General features: G+C 41.3%; 1 long non-coding RNA gene across 1 annotated transcript in view; it reads right to left on the reverse strand.

Annotated features, from left to right (window-relative positions):
* Positions 1–388: 388 nt before the first annotated feature.
* The window catches only part of LOC112235218, a 43,729-nt gene continuing 25,163 nt past the window's right edge, over positions 389–18,954 (reverse strand). Inside the window, exons 2-3 of the long non-coding RNA XR_002951016.2 lie at positions 1,927–2,051; positions 389–1,701 (exon numbers count right to left, since the gene is read on the reverse strand). This is a non-coding gene — a long non-coding RNA (uncharacterized LOC112235218). The remainder of the gene's footprint in view (positions 1,702–1,926; positions 2,052–18,954) is intronic.

Here is an 18,954-nt window from a genome sequence, read left to right on the forward strand (position 1 = left end):
CAAGTCCTATATACTGTACATGTACTGTAGTTATTACCATGCATGAGATGCCCACATTGTAGCCTGTACATTGAATATTTTCACTGATCATGTACTCTTCCTTGGCAAATAAAGGTGTGGTTCAGGTATGAATCTCTGAGACATTCTTTGTCAGTCATATCCAATACCAGGTGTATCATACTCTATTCTTTGAATGATGCTGTCTCTGCATGTATGTATTACAATTATACACTTCAACAGTGTTTTTCCACTCCTGCTCCTGGGACATCAATGATTACACATTGTAACTATGCAATAGACTAGAAACAGGATTTATGTAAAGTCTGATTTGTAATTCATATATATAGAAATACACCTATGCATATCAAACTCCTTTCATCTCCATTAATCTGAGGACACAGGATAGGTGTAGTATTTTAATGACATACTTAATTTCAACCAGTGGAGAATGTGAAACACTTTATTGAAAGTTCATTGTCCAGGTGTTATAAAATCATTATACATGCATTATAAATATTATAATTGTAATGTCATATTACAAATACAAGTTCAATCTGTACTTCAATGCACATATGGCGTGCATTATAAAAAAAGAGGAAGAAAGAGGAGGTGGGGAGAGAGGTAAAACAGAGGAGCAGGAAAGAGCATATGATTAATGAATTACAGTGCTACCCTAATATTCTCTCAGTTCATCACAATTACACAGTGTCTCTTGCAGTAACTCCTAACCAGCCTTGGGCTCCCAGTCGGCCCGAAGGTTATCATAAGAGCGGGTGAGGTGGCGATGACGGGACTGGCTTCCTCTCTCACATCAAAACATACCTGCAGACGAGAGACAGATTGATAGAATTTTAAAAAAACAAAGCTTAAATCATGCTAACACGGTCAGTCATCATAATCATCAGGAGGTGAAATGCAAAACTGACCTTGGATCTTTAACTCTGGGACGACTACATCTCTATCTGTATTTCAATGTAAAGCAATGTAAAGCATCTCTGTAATAATACTTCCTGTATAAGTATAATATCCCTGATAACAAATCATGATAACATCGGATGGATAGATACATGTGCAGCATGTGACAATAGCAGGATCGTATCAAGGATAGTGTCACAAATGAATACATAAATACCACTTGAAGCTTGATGATGACTTGATCATTTGAATCAGCTGTGTAGTGCTAAGGCAAAAACAAAAATGTGCACCCCTTTGAGTCCCCAGGACCAGAACTGAGAACCGCTGCTCTTCATTGGGACCTCTTAATCTGCAGACAGGCTTTCACAGCTCTCCGTATCTGAGGACAGACAACCTCACAAGAAATAGACTACACAAAAGTACCTGTTCTGTCCATAATAGCCTACTCTCTCACTTTGACAGCTGGGCCTACTATCCTTTCACCCTCCTCCAAAAAATACAAATGTTTGCCATTATCATGAGTGGCACTGATGCGAAAACAACATCCTACATAGTGTGGGAGAACTGCACCTAAAAAGGCTGGAGACTCATAACTAATCGAAGAGCATGCATGTATATGTCCTGACCAAAAGATGAGGAGTCAGTGGTAGGGTTCACTTGACGTTGCAGCACAGCAAGAGTCTCAGTAGACAGGAGGCATGGGATGTCAGGAACAATGACCCCATTGTCAGTGTTTCCAGATTCCAGATTATCCTCCTGATAAAGCAGGTCCTCCACCTGCTGAATCTGGAATGCTCAAAAGAAACAAATCTGTATTGGTGACGATAAATGTGGAAGCAACAGGGGCTTGATAGTTCAGTGAAAATAGCTGAGTGTTTATGTGGTGTAAATCTGAAAATGAGCAGCGGACATCTTAAGGTTTTTTTAAATTAATGCATGTGAGACAGGTTCCATGTACAACAAGGCAGGCAGAGAGGAAAAGAGAAAAAGAACACAGAGCAGTAGAATTACCTCTGGTTATGGACACCATTGCCAGCAAGAAAGCTTCTATGGCCTGTTCCTCGGACAGTGAACATACATCTACATTTTTGACCCCCTTGATCAGCTCGCATCGACCCCCTTGATCAGCTCGCATTCTGAAAGTATAGGAAATAGCTTATTTTTTGTAGATATGAAAACAATAACTGAGATATGAACCTTCAATCTAAACCAGCAGATGCCATTTTCAGGATATGTCAGTACAGCACAGAAAGCTTAACACCAGACTGGTATTGTGGTTGTTCATTAGGTGATGGGAAATATGCAAAGATACCTGTACCATCTACACACTGCAGAGACTCCCTAACTCTTCGCCATTATACACGATTGCCCAATTGCTTGGAGCCTTCCTTTGATCATTCTAAAGCCCGGATGGGGCATCCTTGCCTTAATGGCCCTGACTTTCTGGTCTAACTCTTCATCTGACATAACAGAATATCATTCCCTGACAGACATATTGTGTTCTTTCATCCCTCTGAAAAAAAACTGACCGTTACAGTGTCATGAAATATGATTATATATCGACTATGAAACAAATAGGACATGGCCTGTTTATGAGTTGTCATGAAAGAAAGTTAGATGAATTCAACTGAAAATGGTGAGAACAGGCATTCGTAGCTAAATATAAAAGTTTTGCTCTCGACAAAAATACATCCATTTGTTGCAAGTTGGGGAGGGGGGCTAATAGCTGAACAATAGACAATTCAACCTCCAGTAAAGAATAGTCTAACGACCAAGGGGGAGTTAGAGCACTGACTATGCTTTTAGGTCCCAGTGCACTACTGTGTCTCTAACTGAAAATGAAAGGGCAATATAAACCAAATAATAAACTGATAATTGTGCACAATTTTAAATTAAACAAGCAGGGAGCAGGTTTCGAACCCTCAAACTTCTTGCCCAAAGTCCAGCATCGACTGTACATGTTATGGTGGCTGACAATTTATTAGCTACGCTGTCCTTACGAACCACATAGAATATCATTACAGCAGTATGTACCTGTATTTTAGCTATCTACGAAACGTTAGTAGTTATACATCAAACTTGACAGTATATTAACAAACTACCCAACGTTTATGGACTTGATTATTCCCATCATTCTTAGCTTAGCTAAATGGCATAGTCGTTGTGCGTTCTCAATGGACATTTGGGTGCTTTTGTAAATTAGCTCTGGCTATCTACTCCGATTTCAGAGCACTCTCATCTGACTGTACCAGAGTGCAGAAAAATGAATTGATGAGAGCTCAACACCCATTGAATATGGCCAGTGTCAGTAAACATCGGCAAAAAAGGGTAATGAAATTGTTTCCAGGAGCACAGTTAGTCACCAACGCTCTGGTTAACACAAACGGTTTAACTAGCTCTGCTAGGGCGAGTAAAATGGTCAGTGGTCTCATTTGTGTCTGGAAGTAGCTAGCAGGCTAGCCAATGTTAGCTTGGGTGCTTGACTGCCGTTGTAAGGCTAGAACGTTCAAATCAACCCTACTCCTTGGCCCGAACGTCCACTGTGAGCACCGAGGGCGTTTTTACCAAGAGGGTTTTTGTTTTTTTCATGGAATAGAAACATAATATTAAACAAATTAATTAAGCAAGTACCAGTCAAAAGTTTGGGCACATCGACTCATTACAGGATTTTTCTTAATTTGTACTATTTTCTACATTGTAGAATAATAGTGAAGACATCACAACTATGAAATAACACATATGGAATCAGTTAAGAACAAATTCTTATTTACAAGGACAGCGTACTCCTTCCTCTCCATTGGGGAATTGAACCCTGGTCTCCCATCCCCACGACACAGGGATTCTTTAGCTACATAGCACAGTACTGTACTGCTGACCGTCACGTTGTACAGTGCCATATTTTCCGTTCCGTCCTAACAGACTCCCAGAGGGTTTTTCATTTTTCATGGAATAGAAACACCATAATATTAATCTAATTAATTAAGCAAGTACAGTGCCTTGCAAAAGTATTCATCCCCCTTGGCGTTTTTCCTATTTTGTTGCATTACAACCTGTAATTTAAATCGATTTTTATTTGGATTTCATGCAATGCACATACTCAAAATAGTTCAAATTGGTGAAGCGAAAAAAATGACTTGTTTCAAAAATGCTATAAATTAAACACTGAAAAGTGGTGTGTGCATATGTATTCACCCCTTTGCTTTGAAGCCCCTAAATAAGATATGGTGCAACCAATTACCTACAGACGTCACATAATTAGTTAGAATGCACACAGATGGACTTTATTTAAGTGTCACCTAATCTCAGTATATATACACACCTGTTCTGAAAGGCCCCAGAGTCTGCAACACCACTAAGCAAGGGGTACCACCAAGCAAGCGGCACTATGAAGACCAAGGAGCTCTCCAAACAGGTCAGGGACAAAGTTGTGGAGAAGTACAGATCAGGGTTGGGTTATAAAAAAATATCAGAAAAATTGAACATCCCACTGAGCACCATTAAATCCATTATTAAAAAATGGAAAGAATATGGCACAACAAACCTGCCAAGAGAGGGCCGTCCACCAAAACTCACAGACCAGGCAAGGAGAGCATTAATCAGGGAGGCAACAAAGAGACCAAAAATAACCCTGAAGGAGCTGCAAGCTCCACAGCGGAGATTGGTGTATCTGTCTATAGGACCACTTCAAGCCGTACACTCCACAGAGCTGGGCTTTACGGAAGAGTGTCCAGAAAAAAATGCCATTGCTTAAAGAAGAAACAGATAAGCAAACCCATTTGGTGTTCGCCAAAAGGCATATGGGAGACTCCCCAAACATATGGAAGAAGATACACTGGTCAGATGAGACTAAAATGTAGTTTTTTGGCCATCAAAGAAAACGCTATGTCTGGCACAAACCCAACACCTCTCATCACCCCGAGAACCCTATCCCACCATCCCCCAGTGAAGCATGGTGGTGGCAGCATCATGCTGTGGGGATGTTTTTCATTGGCAGGGACTGGGAAACTGTTCAGAATTGAAGGAATGATGGGTGGTGCTAAATATAGGGAAATTCTTGAGGGAAACCTGTTTGTCTTTCAGAGATTTGAGACTGGGATGGATGTTTACCTTCCAGCAGGACAACGACCCTAAGCATACTGCTAAGGCAACACTTGAGTGGTTTAAGGGGAAACATTTAAATGTCTTGGAATGGCCTAGTCAAAGCCCAGACCTCAATCCAACTGAGAATCTGTGGTATGACTTAAAGATTGCTGTACACTAGCAGAACCCATCCAACTTGAAGGAGCTGGAGCAGTTGTGCCTTGAAGAATGGGCAAAAATCCCATTGGCTAGATGTGCCAAGATTATAGAGACATACCCCAAGAGACTTGCAGCTGTAATTGCTGCAAAACGTGGGGCGGTGAATAGTTATGCACGCTCAAGTTTTCTGTTCTTTTGTCTTATTTCTTGTTAGTTTCATTTAACTTGAACTGACTTTGTTTTTACATCGCGCTGGTCCCAAAAAAAACATAATACTTCCAGATCAACTGTAATATCAATACCATTGTAAAGCAAAATGTCTCCCCTTTCCAACAAAATCAATGATGAGACCTTCATGATGCCCATCTCTCCATGATTCAAGAGGGCAATGAGCTCTGTCGGGTCTTTTTAAAAATGGCTGGTGGGAAAGCGAAATCTATTGCGTGATAGTGAGAAGGAGAGATGTCGTGTGGGGAAACTGCCTTTTTCACTTGATCTGTCCGACTTGTCACCTTATCTCCTCTAAAATGTCAATAAAACACTATAAAGAGTTTATATAATGTGTCATTGCATTCCTATATGAAGGTTTGTGTCGAATTTGAAATGGGTTTTTAGGGCGGTGCTAAAGTGATCTTCAGAATTAAACAGAGGCTTTTGAGAGTCATGATAGCTTGCAGTGATGATGCAAAAAAATGACTAGGTATCCCCCCTTTACCCTGTCCCTGGCCCTTTCTTGTTTTGAGAGAAGAGCTACACCTGGTGGAGAGAAGCTGTAAGACAGAATTAGTTGCTTTATGGGTGCTGTACATTACACCATGACACGTCACGTCAGTTTTTTCAACTTTTCTCCAATACTAGAGAGCTATTATCATGTCAATCAACGCTTGAATAGAAACGTAGTTCACACCCCAGAATTTGATGTCAACACAGTCGCTGGAGTCCCATTCGTTTTCTTTGCAGCCTTGTTTGAATGTCACGGTTGCGCACATTTACACGAAATTGGGTTAGCGTACGTTATTGACATGCTGAATGCACCAGCTGTCTGTTTAAACTACAAGCACACAGCTCGGATACCCATGCATACCCCCATGCCACCAGAGGTGTCTTCACAATCCCCAAGTCCAGAACAGACTATGGGTAGCGTACAGTGCTACATAGAGCCACGGCTACATGGAATTCTATTCCACATCAGGTAACTGATGCAAGCAGTAGAATCAGATTTAAGAAACATATATTTTTTTTTAAATACACCTTATGGAACAGCAGGGACTGTGAAGAGACACACACAGGCACATACAAACGTGGATTTTGTATTGTAGATATGTGGTAGTAGAGTAGTCAGCAAAGATGATTGGAGATATGGACTATCCTACAAATATACAGACAATGTTCTGCCTGTCTAGTTCTTTCCAACCGCCTCGCTCTGATTGCTACACCCGCCCGCTTCTGTTGGGTTTTTAGCTTTAGTCTGACTTTAATTCGAGTTTGTCTACAAATGTGTATTTGATATGTTTGATTGACATCTCCAACACAACCTAAAATCTCAATTAAAGAACAGGACTCAATCAAATCAAACTTTATTTAAAGAGCATTTGATGTTAGATTTAGACCTATTCTTTAACTTGGATTTTTGGTTGAGATTGAGACGTGAATCCAACATATCAATTATTAATTTGAAATGAGTAACGCATCCATGGCCACACTGAAGTTAATGTAAGTATGCATTTCTTCATATGTAATCATATAAAGTGTGCATGTTCAAGATAGAATGCATAGATGGGTTGGCTGACAACTTCACGAAAATGATGTGTGCCCTTCCATGGAGCAGAAGTCAGATTGTTGTTGTGATTCTGGATGGGCAGATTGATAGCAAGAATGACAAGAAACTGCCATGTGTGGAATCGTAAGTGGCTTGTTTCAGCTTGTTTAATCTTGCTATTAATACCATGTCTTGTTTTGAGGTGTTGACTGATTTCATGTTAATGTTAATATTGCAAAATTCACTAGCTAGCTAACCAACAACTATAACGATTTATTTGAGACAACAAGTGGTCATTGTTCAAATGTATTTATGTTTTTAATAAATATTGGAGGCGAAATATAGCATACATGTCAACAATCTTAGCCAACCTCACCTGTTTTGCCCCACGGTTGCGCGTGCATAGTTTTTGTTGCTAAACAACCAACCCGTCTATAGGTCATCGCAAGTCTGTGGAGCTCTTCACAATTGCTGTAATAATCTGTGTAAAATCTCAAACAGCATTGATGTACATTTAATGTAATCTCAACTGCTATCCAGGTAATATGGTTCTTCTATTAGTTTAAGCACAGTGATTAACGCATTGCACAGTGATAAACGCAACATTAGAATGTTGTTGTGCTTTTAAATGGTTGAAAGCAAAATTAGTTGTCACCCAAATGCCTAAACCAAAAACATTGATTTTCCATTGCAATTTGGTTGTGCTTTTAGTGCCTTCAGAAAGTATTGACACCCCTTAACGTTTTCCACATTTTGTTGTGTTACAGCCTATATTAAATTGATTAAATGTAGATGTGTCACTGGCCTACACACACACACCACACACACACACACACACAATGTCAAAGTGAAATTATGTTTTTACAAATGTTTACAAATGAATTATAAATGAAAAGCTGACATCTCTTGAGTCAATATGTAATCAACCGCTTTGTTATGGCAAGCCTAAATAAGTTCAGGAGTAAAAATGTGCTTATCAAGTCTAGTTACAGTTTGGACTTGAATTGGCTTGAAAATCTATAGCAAGACTTGAAAATGTCTGTCTAGCAATGATCAAAAGCCAACTTGACAGAGCTAGAATAATTTTTTAAATAATTATAATAATGTGTAAATATTGTACAATCCAGGTATGCAAAGCTCTTCCCCAGTCCTCTTCTGGCTTTGCCGGGTGGAGATTATAAATGTACGAGGCCATTAAGGCCAGATTGTTCTTCAAGATGTTCAAATGTTTATAGATGACCAGCAGGATGTAACGGAGGACCAAAATGCAGCGTGGTTGGTGTTCAACATCGACGATAAACGAGAACACTACAAAATACAAAACAACAAAAGTGAAAACCGAAACAGTCCTATCTGGTGCAATGACACAAAGACAGAAGACAATCACCCACAAAATACCCAAAGAACATGGCTGCCTAAATGTGGTTCCCAATCAGAGACAACGACAGACAGCTGCCTCTAATTGAGAACCAATCTAGGCAACTGTAGACATACAAAACTACCTAGAAAGGACACAGCCCCATAAACATACAAAACCCCTAGACCAGACAAAACACATAAATCCCCCATGTCACACCCTGACCTAACCAAAATAATAAAGAAAACAAAGATAACTAAGGCCAGGGCGTGACACAGGGTCAAATAATAATCATTTATGTAAATTAGATATTTCAGTATTACATTTGTAATAAATGTGTAAACATTTCTAAAAACATGTGTTCACTGTGCGCATACAAGCCACTGATGCTCGACTTTGGAACATATACTTTTAAGTCGAATAAATAAATTTAATATATACCATCACAATAAATCCATTAAATAATTTTAGGCAGGTTTAAAGAAACGTTATGATATGAAGAAAATGTTTTTCAGAGTTGAGTTGGCCTAATGCATGCTGTCTAGCTATGCTCCATGCCATAGGCTGTAGGCTTGTTACTTTAGCAGACAAATCAAATGTTATTGGTCACATACACCTGTTTGGCAGATCATATTGCGGGTGTAGTGAAATGCTTGTGCTTCTAGTTCCGACAGGGCAGCAATATCTAACAAGTAATATCTAACAATTTCACAACATATATCCAATACACACAAATCTAAGTAAGGAATGGAATTAATATATAAATATGTGGACGGGCAATCTCAGAGCGGCATAGACTGATACAGTAGAATAGTATAGAACGAAGTATATACATATGAGGTGAGTAATGCAAGATATATAAACATTATTAGTGATAATATTAAACTGATTAGTGTTCCATTTAGTAAAGTGGCCAATGATTTCAAGTCTGTGTATATAGGCAGCAGCCTCTCTGTGCTAGTGATGGCTATAAGGTAGAAGCTGTTTTTCAGTCTCTCAGTCCCCGCTTTGATGCACCTGTACTGGCCTCGCCTTCTGGATGATAGTGGAGTGAACAGGCAGTGGCTCGGGTGGTTGTTATCCTTGATGATCTTTTTGGCCTTCCTGTGACATTGGGTGCTGTGGGTGTCCTGGAGGGCAGGTAGTTTGCCCACAGTGATGCATTGTGAAGACCGCACCATCCTCTGGAGAGCCCTGCAGTTGTGGTTGGTGCAGTTGCCATACCAGGCATTGACACAGCCCGACAGGATGCTCTCAATTGGGCATTTGAAAAAGTTTGTGAGGATTTTAGATGACAAGCCAAATTTCTTCAGCCTCCTGAGGTTGAAGAGGCGCTGTTGCGCGTTCTTCACCATACAGTCTGTGTGGGTGGACCATTTCAGTTTTTCAGTGATGTGTACGCCGAGGAACTTGAAGCTTTCCAGGCGTGCTTGTCCACGCAGTCATGGGTGAACAGGGAGTACTGGAGGGGGCTGAGAACGCACCCTTGTGGGGCCTCAGTTTTAAGGATCACCAAAGCGGAGGTGCTGTTTCATACCTTCACTGCCATGGGGCAGCCCGTCAGGAAGTCCATGACCCAATTGCACAGGGCAGTGTTCAGACCCAGGGCCTCGAGCTTAATTATAAGCTTGGAGGGTACTAGGGTGTTGAATGCTGAGCTATAGTCAATGAACAGCATTCTTACATAGGTATTCCTCTTGTCCAGATGGGATAGGGCAGTGTGCAGTGTCATGGCGATTGCATCGTCTGTGGACCTATTGGGGCGATAAGCAAATTGAAGTGGGTCTAGGGTGAGAGGTAAGGTGGCAGTGATATGATCCTTGACTAGTCTCTCAAGGCACTTCATGACAACAGAAGTGAGTGCTATGGGGCAATAGTCATTTAGTTCAGTTACCTTTGCATTCTTAGGTATTCCATGCGAGAAATTGACAAGAAACGTAAGATCTCCTACATGTTGTGTACTACTCCCTACTCCCACAGGAGTGACGGTTTCTGATAATGGGCCTCTATACAACTATGTAGATATTCCATTTAAAAAATCTGCCGTTTTCAGCTACAATAACAATTTACAATATTAACAATGTCTACACTGTATTTCTGAACAATTTGATGTTATTTAAATGGACAAAAAATATGATTTTCTTTAAGAAAATAAAAGGAAATTTTGAAGTGACCCCAAACTTCTGAACGGTAGTGTATGTAATAACGCATAACATTTTCTGGGCTAACGATATAAGAAATAATATATTAAAAAAACGAAATAATGCAATGTTTCCTAAGAACTAGAAGCGAGAAGGCCCTCTCAGTCGGTGTCATCTTGTTTATGCTTATCAGTCCCGTGACATTAAATTGATATTATTTTATAGTAAGAAGAATATAATTGGACTTAGCTGAATAAAATAGAAAGGATATTTTTCCCATTCCGGAGTGAGTGCGCATGTTAAGCGTAAAAGTTATCATTTTTTAACAGGTCCTATATTTTAGATTTAGAGTTATTTGGCAGGGTTAGTTGTGAATGATCCAAACCTTAGAGTGTTTTAGAAATCAAAACATATGGGCTGCGTGATGCAACTATAAGCTATTGATGATTTGAGAAGGTCACAAAAAAAGCTTGTGCTCTGTTCCTTGCCTCAGGCTGCGCTCATTGTTCTCTCATGAAGTGATCATATTTTCACTATTATCAATTTAATCTGGTCTTTACACTTTAAAAAATATAAATGCAACCATTACAGTTGCAGTTCATATCAGGAAATCAGTCAATTTAATTAAATTGGCCCTATTCTATGGATTTCACATAACTGGGAATACAGAAATGAATCTGTTGGTCACAGATACATGGGCGTGGGCAGAAAACCAGTCAAAAAAAACACTGTACGTTCCCTAGCAAGAAACCAAAAATTGTTGCTCAAACCGAAGGGGGAACTAACGATCACTAACAACCAAAACAAAACAGAAAGTTGACTAACAATAACAACTGGAACCTAAAAGACACCCACCATGAGCGGCCATTAAATTTGCCATAAAAGAGGCAAACAAAATGAAAACCCACACCAAACTTTAGACAGAAAGTAAACCAAAAGTTGGTGCAAAACAGGGGAAATCTGATTGAAGATTGTTTTGTATAGGGAGAGTCAACTAAAAGGTGTTAACCCTCCACATCTCTCAAGACAACTGAAGCACTGTGCCAGACACTTAAATATCACCTGGGCCAGTACAGGTGAAACACCTTCGACTAACGAGATAGACAAGCCAGCACAGGTGTAACCTTAATGTGGTGACACCAATCAGTGCGCCCCATTTGTTAACGTCCAACCTCAAAATATAAATCGGAAAAACCAAAGCCTGTAGCACAACCATTTGCCTGATGCAGTGCGACATCTCCTTTGCATAGAGTTGATCAGGCTGTTGATTGTGGCCTGTGGAATGTTGTCCCACTCCTCTTCAATGGCTGTGCGAAGTTGCTGGATATTGACGGGAACTGGAACACGCTTTCGTACACGTCGATCCATGCAGGCCATGGAAGAACTAGGACATTTTCAGCTTCCAGGAACTGTGTACAGATCCTTGCTACATGGGGCTGTGCATTATCTTGCTGAAACATGAGGTGATGGCGGCGGATGAATGGCACAACAATGGGCTTCACGAACTTGTCACGGTATCGCTATTCATTCAAATTTGCCATCAATGGGCCTCCAGAGTGGCGCAGTGGGCTAAGGCACTGCATCCCAGTGCTAGCTGTGCCACTAGAGATTCTGGGTCGAGTCCAGCTGCTGTCGCAGCCAGCCACGACCGGGAGACCCATGGGGCAGTGCACAATTGGCCCAGCGTCGTCCCGGTTAGTATAGGGTTTGGCTGGCAGGGATGTCCTTGTCCCATCTCGCACTAGCGACTCCTGTGGTGGGCCGGGCACATTGCACACGGTCGCTATGGGCACAGTGTTTCCTCCGACGCATTGGTGTGGCTGGCTTCCGGGTTAAGTGGGCATTGTGTCAAGAAGCAGTGTGGCTTGGTTGGGTTGTGTTTCGGAGGACACACAGCTCTCGAACCTTCGCCTCTCCTGAGTCCGTACAGGAGTTGCAGCAATGAGATAAGAATGTAACTACCAATTGAATACCATGAAATTTGGGAGAAAATGGGGTATACATTTTTTTTTAAATAATGGCCATCGATAAAATATTATTGTTTTTGTTGTCCATAGCTTATGCCTGCCCATACCATAACCCCACTGGGGCACTCTGTTCACAACATTGACATCAGCAAACCGCTTGCCCATATGACTGCATACACGCTGCCATCTGCCCGGTACAGTTGAAACTGGGATTCATCCGTGAAGAGCATTCTTCTCCAGCATGCCAGTGGTCATCAAAGGAGCATTTGCTCACTGAAGTCGGTTACCATGCCAAATTGCAGTCAGGTCAAGACCCTGGTGAGGATGAGGAGCACACCGATGAGCTTCCCTTAGAAGGTTTCTGACAGTTTGTGCAGAAAATCTTTGGTTGCGCAAACCAACAGTTTCATCAGCTGTCCGGGTGGCTGGTCTCAGACGATCCTGCAGGTGAAGAAGCTGAATGTGGAGTTGCTGTGCTGGCGTGGTTACACGTGGTCTGCAGTTTTGAGCCAAGTTGGACATACTGCCAAATTCTATAAAATGATGTTCGAGAGGGCTTATGGTAGAGAAATGAACATTCAATTCTCTGGCAACAGCTCTGGTGGACATTCCTGCAGTCAGCGTGCCAATTGCACGTTCCCTCAAAACCTGAGACATCTGTGGCATTGTGCTGCGTAACAAAACTGCTAATTTTAGAGTGGCCTTTTATTGTCCCCAGCACAAAGGTGTACCCGTGTAATGGTCATGCTGCTTAATCAGCTTCTTGATATACCACACCAGGTGGATGTCTTATTTTGGCAAAGGATAAATACCTACTAACAGGAATCTAAATCAAATGTGCACAAGATTTGAGAGAAAATATTTTTGTGCATATGGAACATTTCTTGGATAATTTACTTCAGTTCATGAAACATGAGACCAACACTTTACATGTTGCGTTTATATTTTTGTTCAGTATAATATTTAAAACTTGTTTCAATTTAGAATGGCCTATTATCAAATGGGCAGGAACAGGAGGAAAAAATATATCATTTGAATAGCAAATGGTTGCTGCCTTCCAGCTGGTTCATTTTTCCATAATGCAGGTTAAGCTACTCCGGTTATTTCACTCCATCCATAAATCACTATTTGAACATACCTGCATGACAGGTGATATTCCGCACAAACTCTGTATGCCATGGGCTCTCCAAACCTGCTCCTGCAGCTACCCAGCTTAATTTGGTTAACCAAGTGAAATCTGTTCCAGAACATCGATAGTAACAGGTTTTCACAACAAACATTTTATTAAACGGTTGACATGCTCGAGAAAGGAATAGAGAGAGGAGATGGAAACACACGGTGGTGAGATATTCTGTAGCTAAAAAGGTTCACGTGTCAGCCTATTAATTATGAGGATAAAAAGCTCTATTACTCGTCTATTCAAAATCAAATTCACTATAATTGTAGGTTTAACCACCCTGCACAATCAGCCAACAGCTTCTCCTTGGCCCATACATTCTCTCCCAGACTCATGGATAATTTGGAGCGTAGCATAAGGTAACCAGTCCATCCAGTATGCATAATATAGTCCACACTCAAAAGCGATTACTAGAATTTGTTTCATTATGGAGTATAGGCTAGACCAGAATGCCATGGGATGTTCACAGGAACAAGCACACCCAACTTCCCACCAGGAAGCCATGTTCACCCGTCTCCTCAGTGGTGTATCCTCCATTTGTCAGTGACCAGTATCGTCATCACTACCAATGTACAGCTTATTGTTTGATTATTTTCGATCCGTTGATTGGAACTTGGAGACGGGGTAAAACTGGATGCAGCAGAAATAATGTAATTAAAAGTTATGAAGACACCCTAAATCCCTGCTCTGTGACTACTGCAATAAGTGGTTTAAAAAGAGAGAAACACCCTTCTCTTTGAAGTGGAAAGTGAAAACTCACTTTGGCACCCGTCATGCCAAACAACCAGGTGGGCACTGCGCGGAGTGTGACTTGGTTCTGTAATTAAATTGATCTAATTAAAATCTCTGATAGGAGTTTCTCCTCAGCTGTAACAAGCACTCTGGGGACCTCCAACCAGAGACAAGGGGGTGAAAGTGAATGAAGCTGGGCACTGTTACGTCTTGTTTAGTCTCTCCCCATGCCAATTGGGCACCTGATGTTTATGATGCACGACAATGAGCGCCACACTCCATGGACTTCCAAAGCAAAGTGTTGTAGGTTCACGTCCCGAGCAGGCGTCAGCTGCCAGGCGCTCTCTTCATATCAAATGCAATTGCTAAAATAGGCTGAAGTCTCAAAAGCATAAATCATTTCAAATTCCATATATTAAGCAAAGCAGACGTCACCATTTTCCAGCTACCCCCCAGCTACCCCCTACTTTTTTCACCATTTTTACAGAGAGCCAAGAGCACACTCCAACATCCACACATTATTTACAAAATATGCATTTGTGTGTTGTGAGTCCTCCAGACCATAGGCAGTAGGGATAACCACATGTTATCTTGATAAATGCGTGAATTTCACAATTGTCTTGTCCTGCTAAGCATTCAAAATGTTACGAGTACATTGGGTTGTCAGGGAAAATGTATGGAGTAGAGGGAAGTAGAATTGAGTATGCCCTTTTACTGGCCATTGGAAGAGCATGGTCTCTCATTTTATGATGAGAGCCTTGTGGAGCGCCCTGACCTTAAAGATCTCATCCAGGCCTGTATGTTTGACTCCAAGTACATTGCTTGCTGTGGTGATAATCCTTCTCAATATATTTATTTGGCTGACAGTGGCATTGCCAAACAAACAAACATAAAAAAGTTTAAATACTCTCAATGAAAGATTTGTAAAACAAAGTCAGTAGTACAGTCAAAAAGTCCCCGCTTTTTGAGAAAGTACAGTCTCTGTTGACTCTTTGTAGATTTGGTCTGTACATTTACTCCACTGAAGCTTATTGTCCAAGAGGAAACACAGATATGTGTATTCCTCTACAATCTCTATGTTCTGACCTCTGATAGATGTTGCAGAGGTAGGTGTTGTACGCTTCCTGAAGTCTATGTACATCTCTTTGGTCTTGTTGGTATTGAGGACCAAGTGTGATTGGTCACACCACTCTGCAAAGTCATTTAGGACCGGGCCATGGAGTTCCTCATCATCATGCAACAGGCTGATCAAGGTGGTGTCATCAGCAAACTTAATGACACAGTAAGCAGTTACACAATGGTGCTACCCTACAGAGAGCTGTTGAGGCTACTGCAGACCTTCATTGCAAAATAGTGTGTTTTAATCAATTACTTGATGATATGTGATTATATTTAGTATAGTTCTATCTAAAAAGGATACATTTTTAAATGCTTCAAAATATATTTTTATGAAATTCACTGAGGATGGTCCTCCCCTTCCTCCTCTGAGGAGCCTCCACTATGTGAAACCACCCATAAGCTGTAACGTCCAGTGTGCAAAGCACAATATTTGGCTTCCCAACACAGCGTAAACTCTCCAAAGTAACGTTTGGCAAACATTAGCTAAACACGGAAAAACAAATCAGACGAGGTTGCGCTTATGGGGTGTTGGGACTAGAGACAAGTATAAATCTGAAGAAAGTGACACTAAAGAACGCCTTGTACCACGTCATGGATGGCTTTTCCAGACTGGGGATCTTTGAACATCCCAAGCAGGCAGTTAAACCCCTAGGGACCTTGTGAACATCTCCTACAAATAGAAAATCTTGGAGGATAGTGGAGGTTAATGGATTTGCAAGCAAGGTTCTCCCTAGATGTTCTCTATGCCACATTCCAAAATTGAGTAACCTAATTCCACATTGACCCCTAACCGTTATAACCCATAGGCAATTCAGGTAGATTTGGAATGATTGGATATGATAGCATTGGTAGTACAGTAGTTGGGGGGGGTAGATAACAGACATCAACACCTATCTGAGGGTCTGGCGCTTGTTGGCAAAGTGTTTTATGGCTTTCCCCAGGAGCACACTGCAAATGCAGGTTTGAACGTTCATCACTCATCAACAAGTTCTTGGCAAAGTCCTCACAGTTAATAAAAGGAGTGATTTAAGGAGTCAGGCAAACATGCTAGCCTGCCTTAACCTGAAGGGACATTTCCCCCAATACCACCAAGGGGACAATTTCTGCAAATGTGACCTGATTCAGGAAACTAGGCATATGTCACAAGACACGACTTTAACAGAAGAAGCATTTTGAACTTTTTTTTTCTTCAAAATGCATTTTTGGGCAGAAATGCATTTTTGGGCAGAAATGCCTTCTCGAATATGTGAACTTTCATGTGCCTTAATATTTTTTATTTTATATATATTTTTTATTTCACCTTCATTTACCTCTTCCAGCTACCCCCCTACTTTTTTCAATTTCCGCCTGAAGACATACCCAAATCTAACTGCCTGTAGCTCAGGCTCAGAACCAAGGATATGCATATTCTTGATTTCATTTGAAAGAAAACACTCTGAAGTTTGTGTAAATGTGAATTGAATGTAGGAGAATATAACACAATAGATCTGGTTTAGATAATACAATGACATTTTTTTTCATTTTTGTTGTTGTATCATCATCTTTAAAATGAACAAGACAAAACAAACATTCAGATAGGATGATGGGGACAATTTCAATGACAAACAGAAGAGGGCACCAGTACTTGTGCAAAGTTTCAGAATGATAACTTCCAAAATGAGTGTGCTACATGACATTTATCATGAAGTCACCCAGGTGTCCCACACAAGTAGCCCAAATGTACCCAAGTGGCCAAATTGGTGAAGTTATACATTTTGTATGGAATAACTAAATACAAAGTACCAAAATGGTATTCTAACACACCCCCACCCAAAAATAAAACATGGAGAAAAAACATGAAAACAAATAACACTTTCAGTATTTGGAGGACCCTCAGTCCTCTACACAATATTGTGCTGCTGATGCCAGGTGCCATAGCAGTCTCTTTCTGCTGTAAAGCAGAGGGTCACCAAGCATGTGGTGCAGGTGATGGGGGACTTCATTTTGCAAAGAACACAGCAACGCCTCCATGCTGTGCCCTTTTGGCTCTGAGGCACATCCATGCCTGCAGAAATACATTTGAGCAGATGAACACGACTTGTGGCAGGAGCTGGATGAACCAGCTTCAGTGAGGGATCGACACCTTGGCACTGGGGGCTCCCATTCGGAGTCAGTGTCACTGTGAAAGAAAATGTTCAGTTAGAATAGTTTCACATATGAGCCCTGTATCAACAGGTATAATAAACAGACATATATAGAGTACAGGGAACATAAGGTTGAATATATTATTATAGACCTGCTAGATCTACTGTCTCATTTATATTATGACAGACCAGCTAGATCTACTGTCTTTATTATATTACAACAGACCAGCTGTATCTACTGTCTCCATTTCCCTTTGGCCATTGTTGTGGGCCTGCCCTCCCCTCAACAGCCTCAAATAGGCTATTTCATTTCACAAATAATATTTTATATTATTAATTTCAATCAACGGCATTGGCATGAGAAAAACTTACCAGTCCAAAATGATGTCCTCTCCGTTCAAAAAAATATTCCTCCATTTGGGAATCGCTAAATGAATCGTCCTCCAACAATCTCTGTCTCATTTTCCAAATCAATTTCTTCTCAAATTGTGTGTACATCTGTATATCTAGACTTAGATTTAGCTTTCCCTGACTTAGTAGCCATAATGATCGATATATAAACAGCTGAAGATGCGCTTTACCAAAACAACGCTGTGCGTGACATGCGTTGCTCCTTCCGGTATGAAACTTCAATGGCGAATGACCCTCTTTACGCCGGAGTTGACTACATGGGTTGGTCTTCCAACACATAAACAATACATATTGCTGTTTACCTCAGCTCATTGGCTATCTACCCAGCTAGATTTCAAGACGATCAGTGGTCATTGGGTTAAAATACAGTCAATCAACGAAACAGCGGTCATATCATTGGTGCACAATGATGTCATTACTTGTTACTTGTGAACTTTCAGTCAATACGTCCCACGAAATGACCCATCAGGTTTGAGCTCTTGCTTCTGGACGGTGTCGAGGTCCTCATTGCTCGGGACCACCACTGGTACCATTGGCGTCCTGGGTCCCGACCACAACAAGGCCAAGGCTGTCCCCTCATGCCACTTCTTCAACAGGTTCACGTGGTAAATCTGTTGGGGTTTCCGTCTCCCCGGTTGCCGTACGCGGTAATTGCCAGGTCCCAACTTCTCGATCACCTCCTATGGCACATGCCATGTTGCCAGGAACTTACTTTCGGCCATGGGGATTAAGACCAACACCCTGTCTCCCACCTGGAATTCTCAGGGCTGGGCTCCCCGATTGTAGACCTGGGCTTGGGCACGTTGGGCCTTCTCCATATATTCCCTCACGACTGGCCATATAGCTGCCAACCGCTCCCTCATCGTCTCCACGTGCTCTACCACGCTGCGTAATGGGGTCGTTTGGGCTTCCCCCACCTCCTTGGCTAGGTCCAGTAGGGCGCATGGCCTCCTCCCATAGAGGAGTTCGAAAGGGGAAAACCCAGTAGAGGACTTCTCAGATTGAGAACATGGT

The sequence above is a fragment of the Oncorhynchus tshawytscha genome, linkage group LG03 (assembly GCF_018296145.1).
Source record: "Oncorhynchus tshawytscha isolate Ot180627B linkage group LG03, Otsh_v2.0, whole genome shotgun sequence".
NCBI classification, from domain to species: domain Eukaryota; kingdom Metazoa; phylum Chordata; class Actinopteri; order Salmoniformes; family Salmonidae; genus Oncorhynchus; species Oncorhynchus tshawytscha.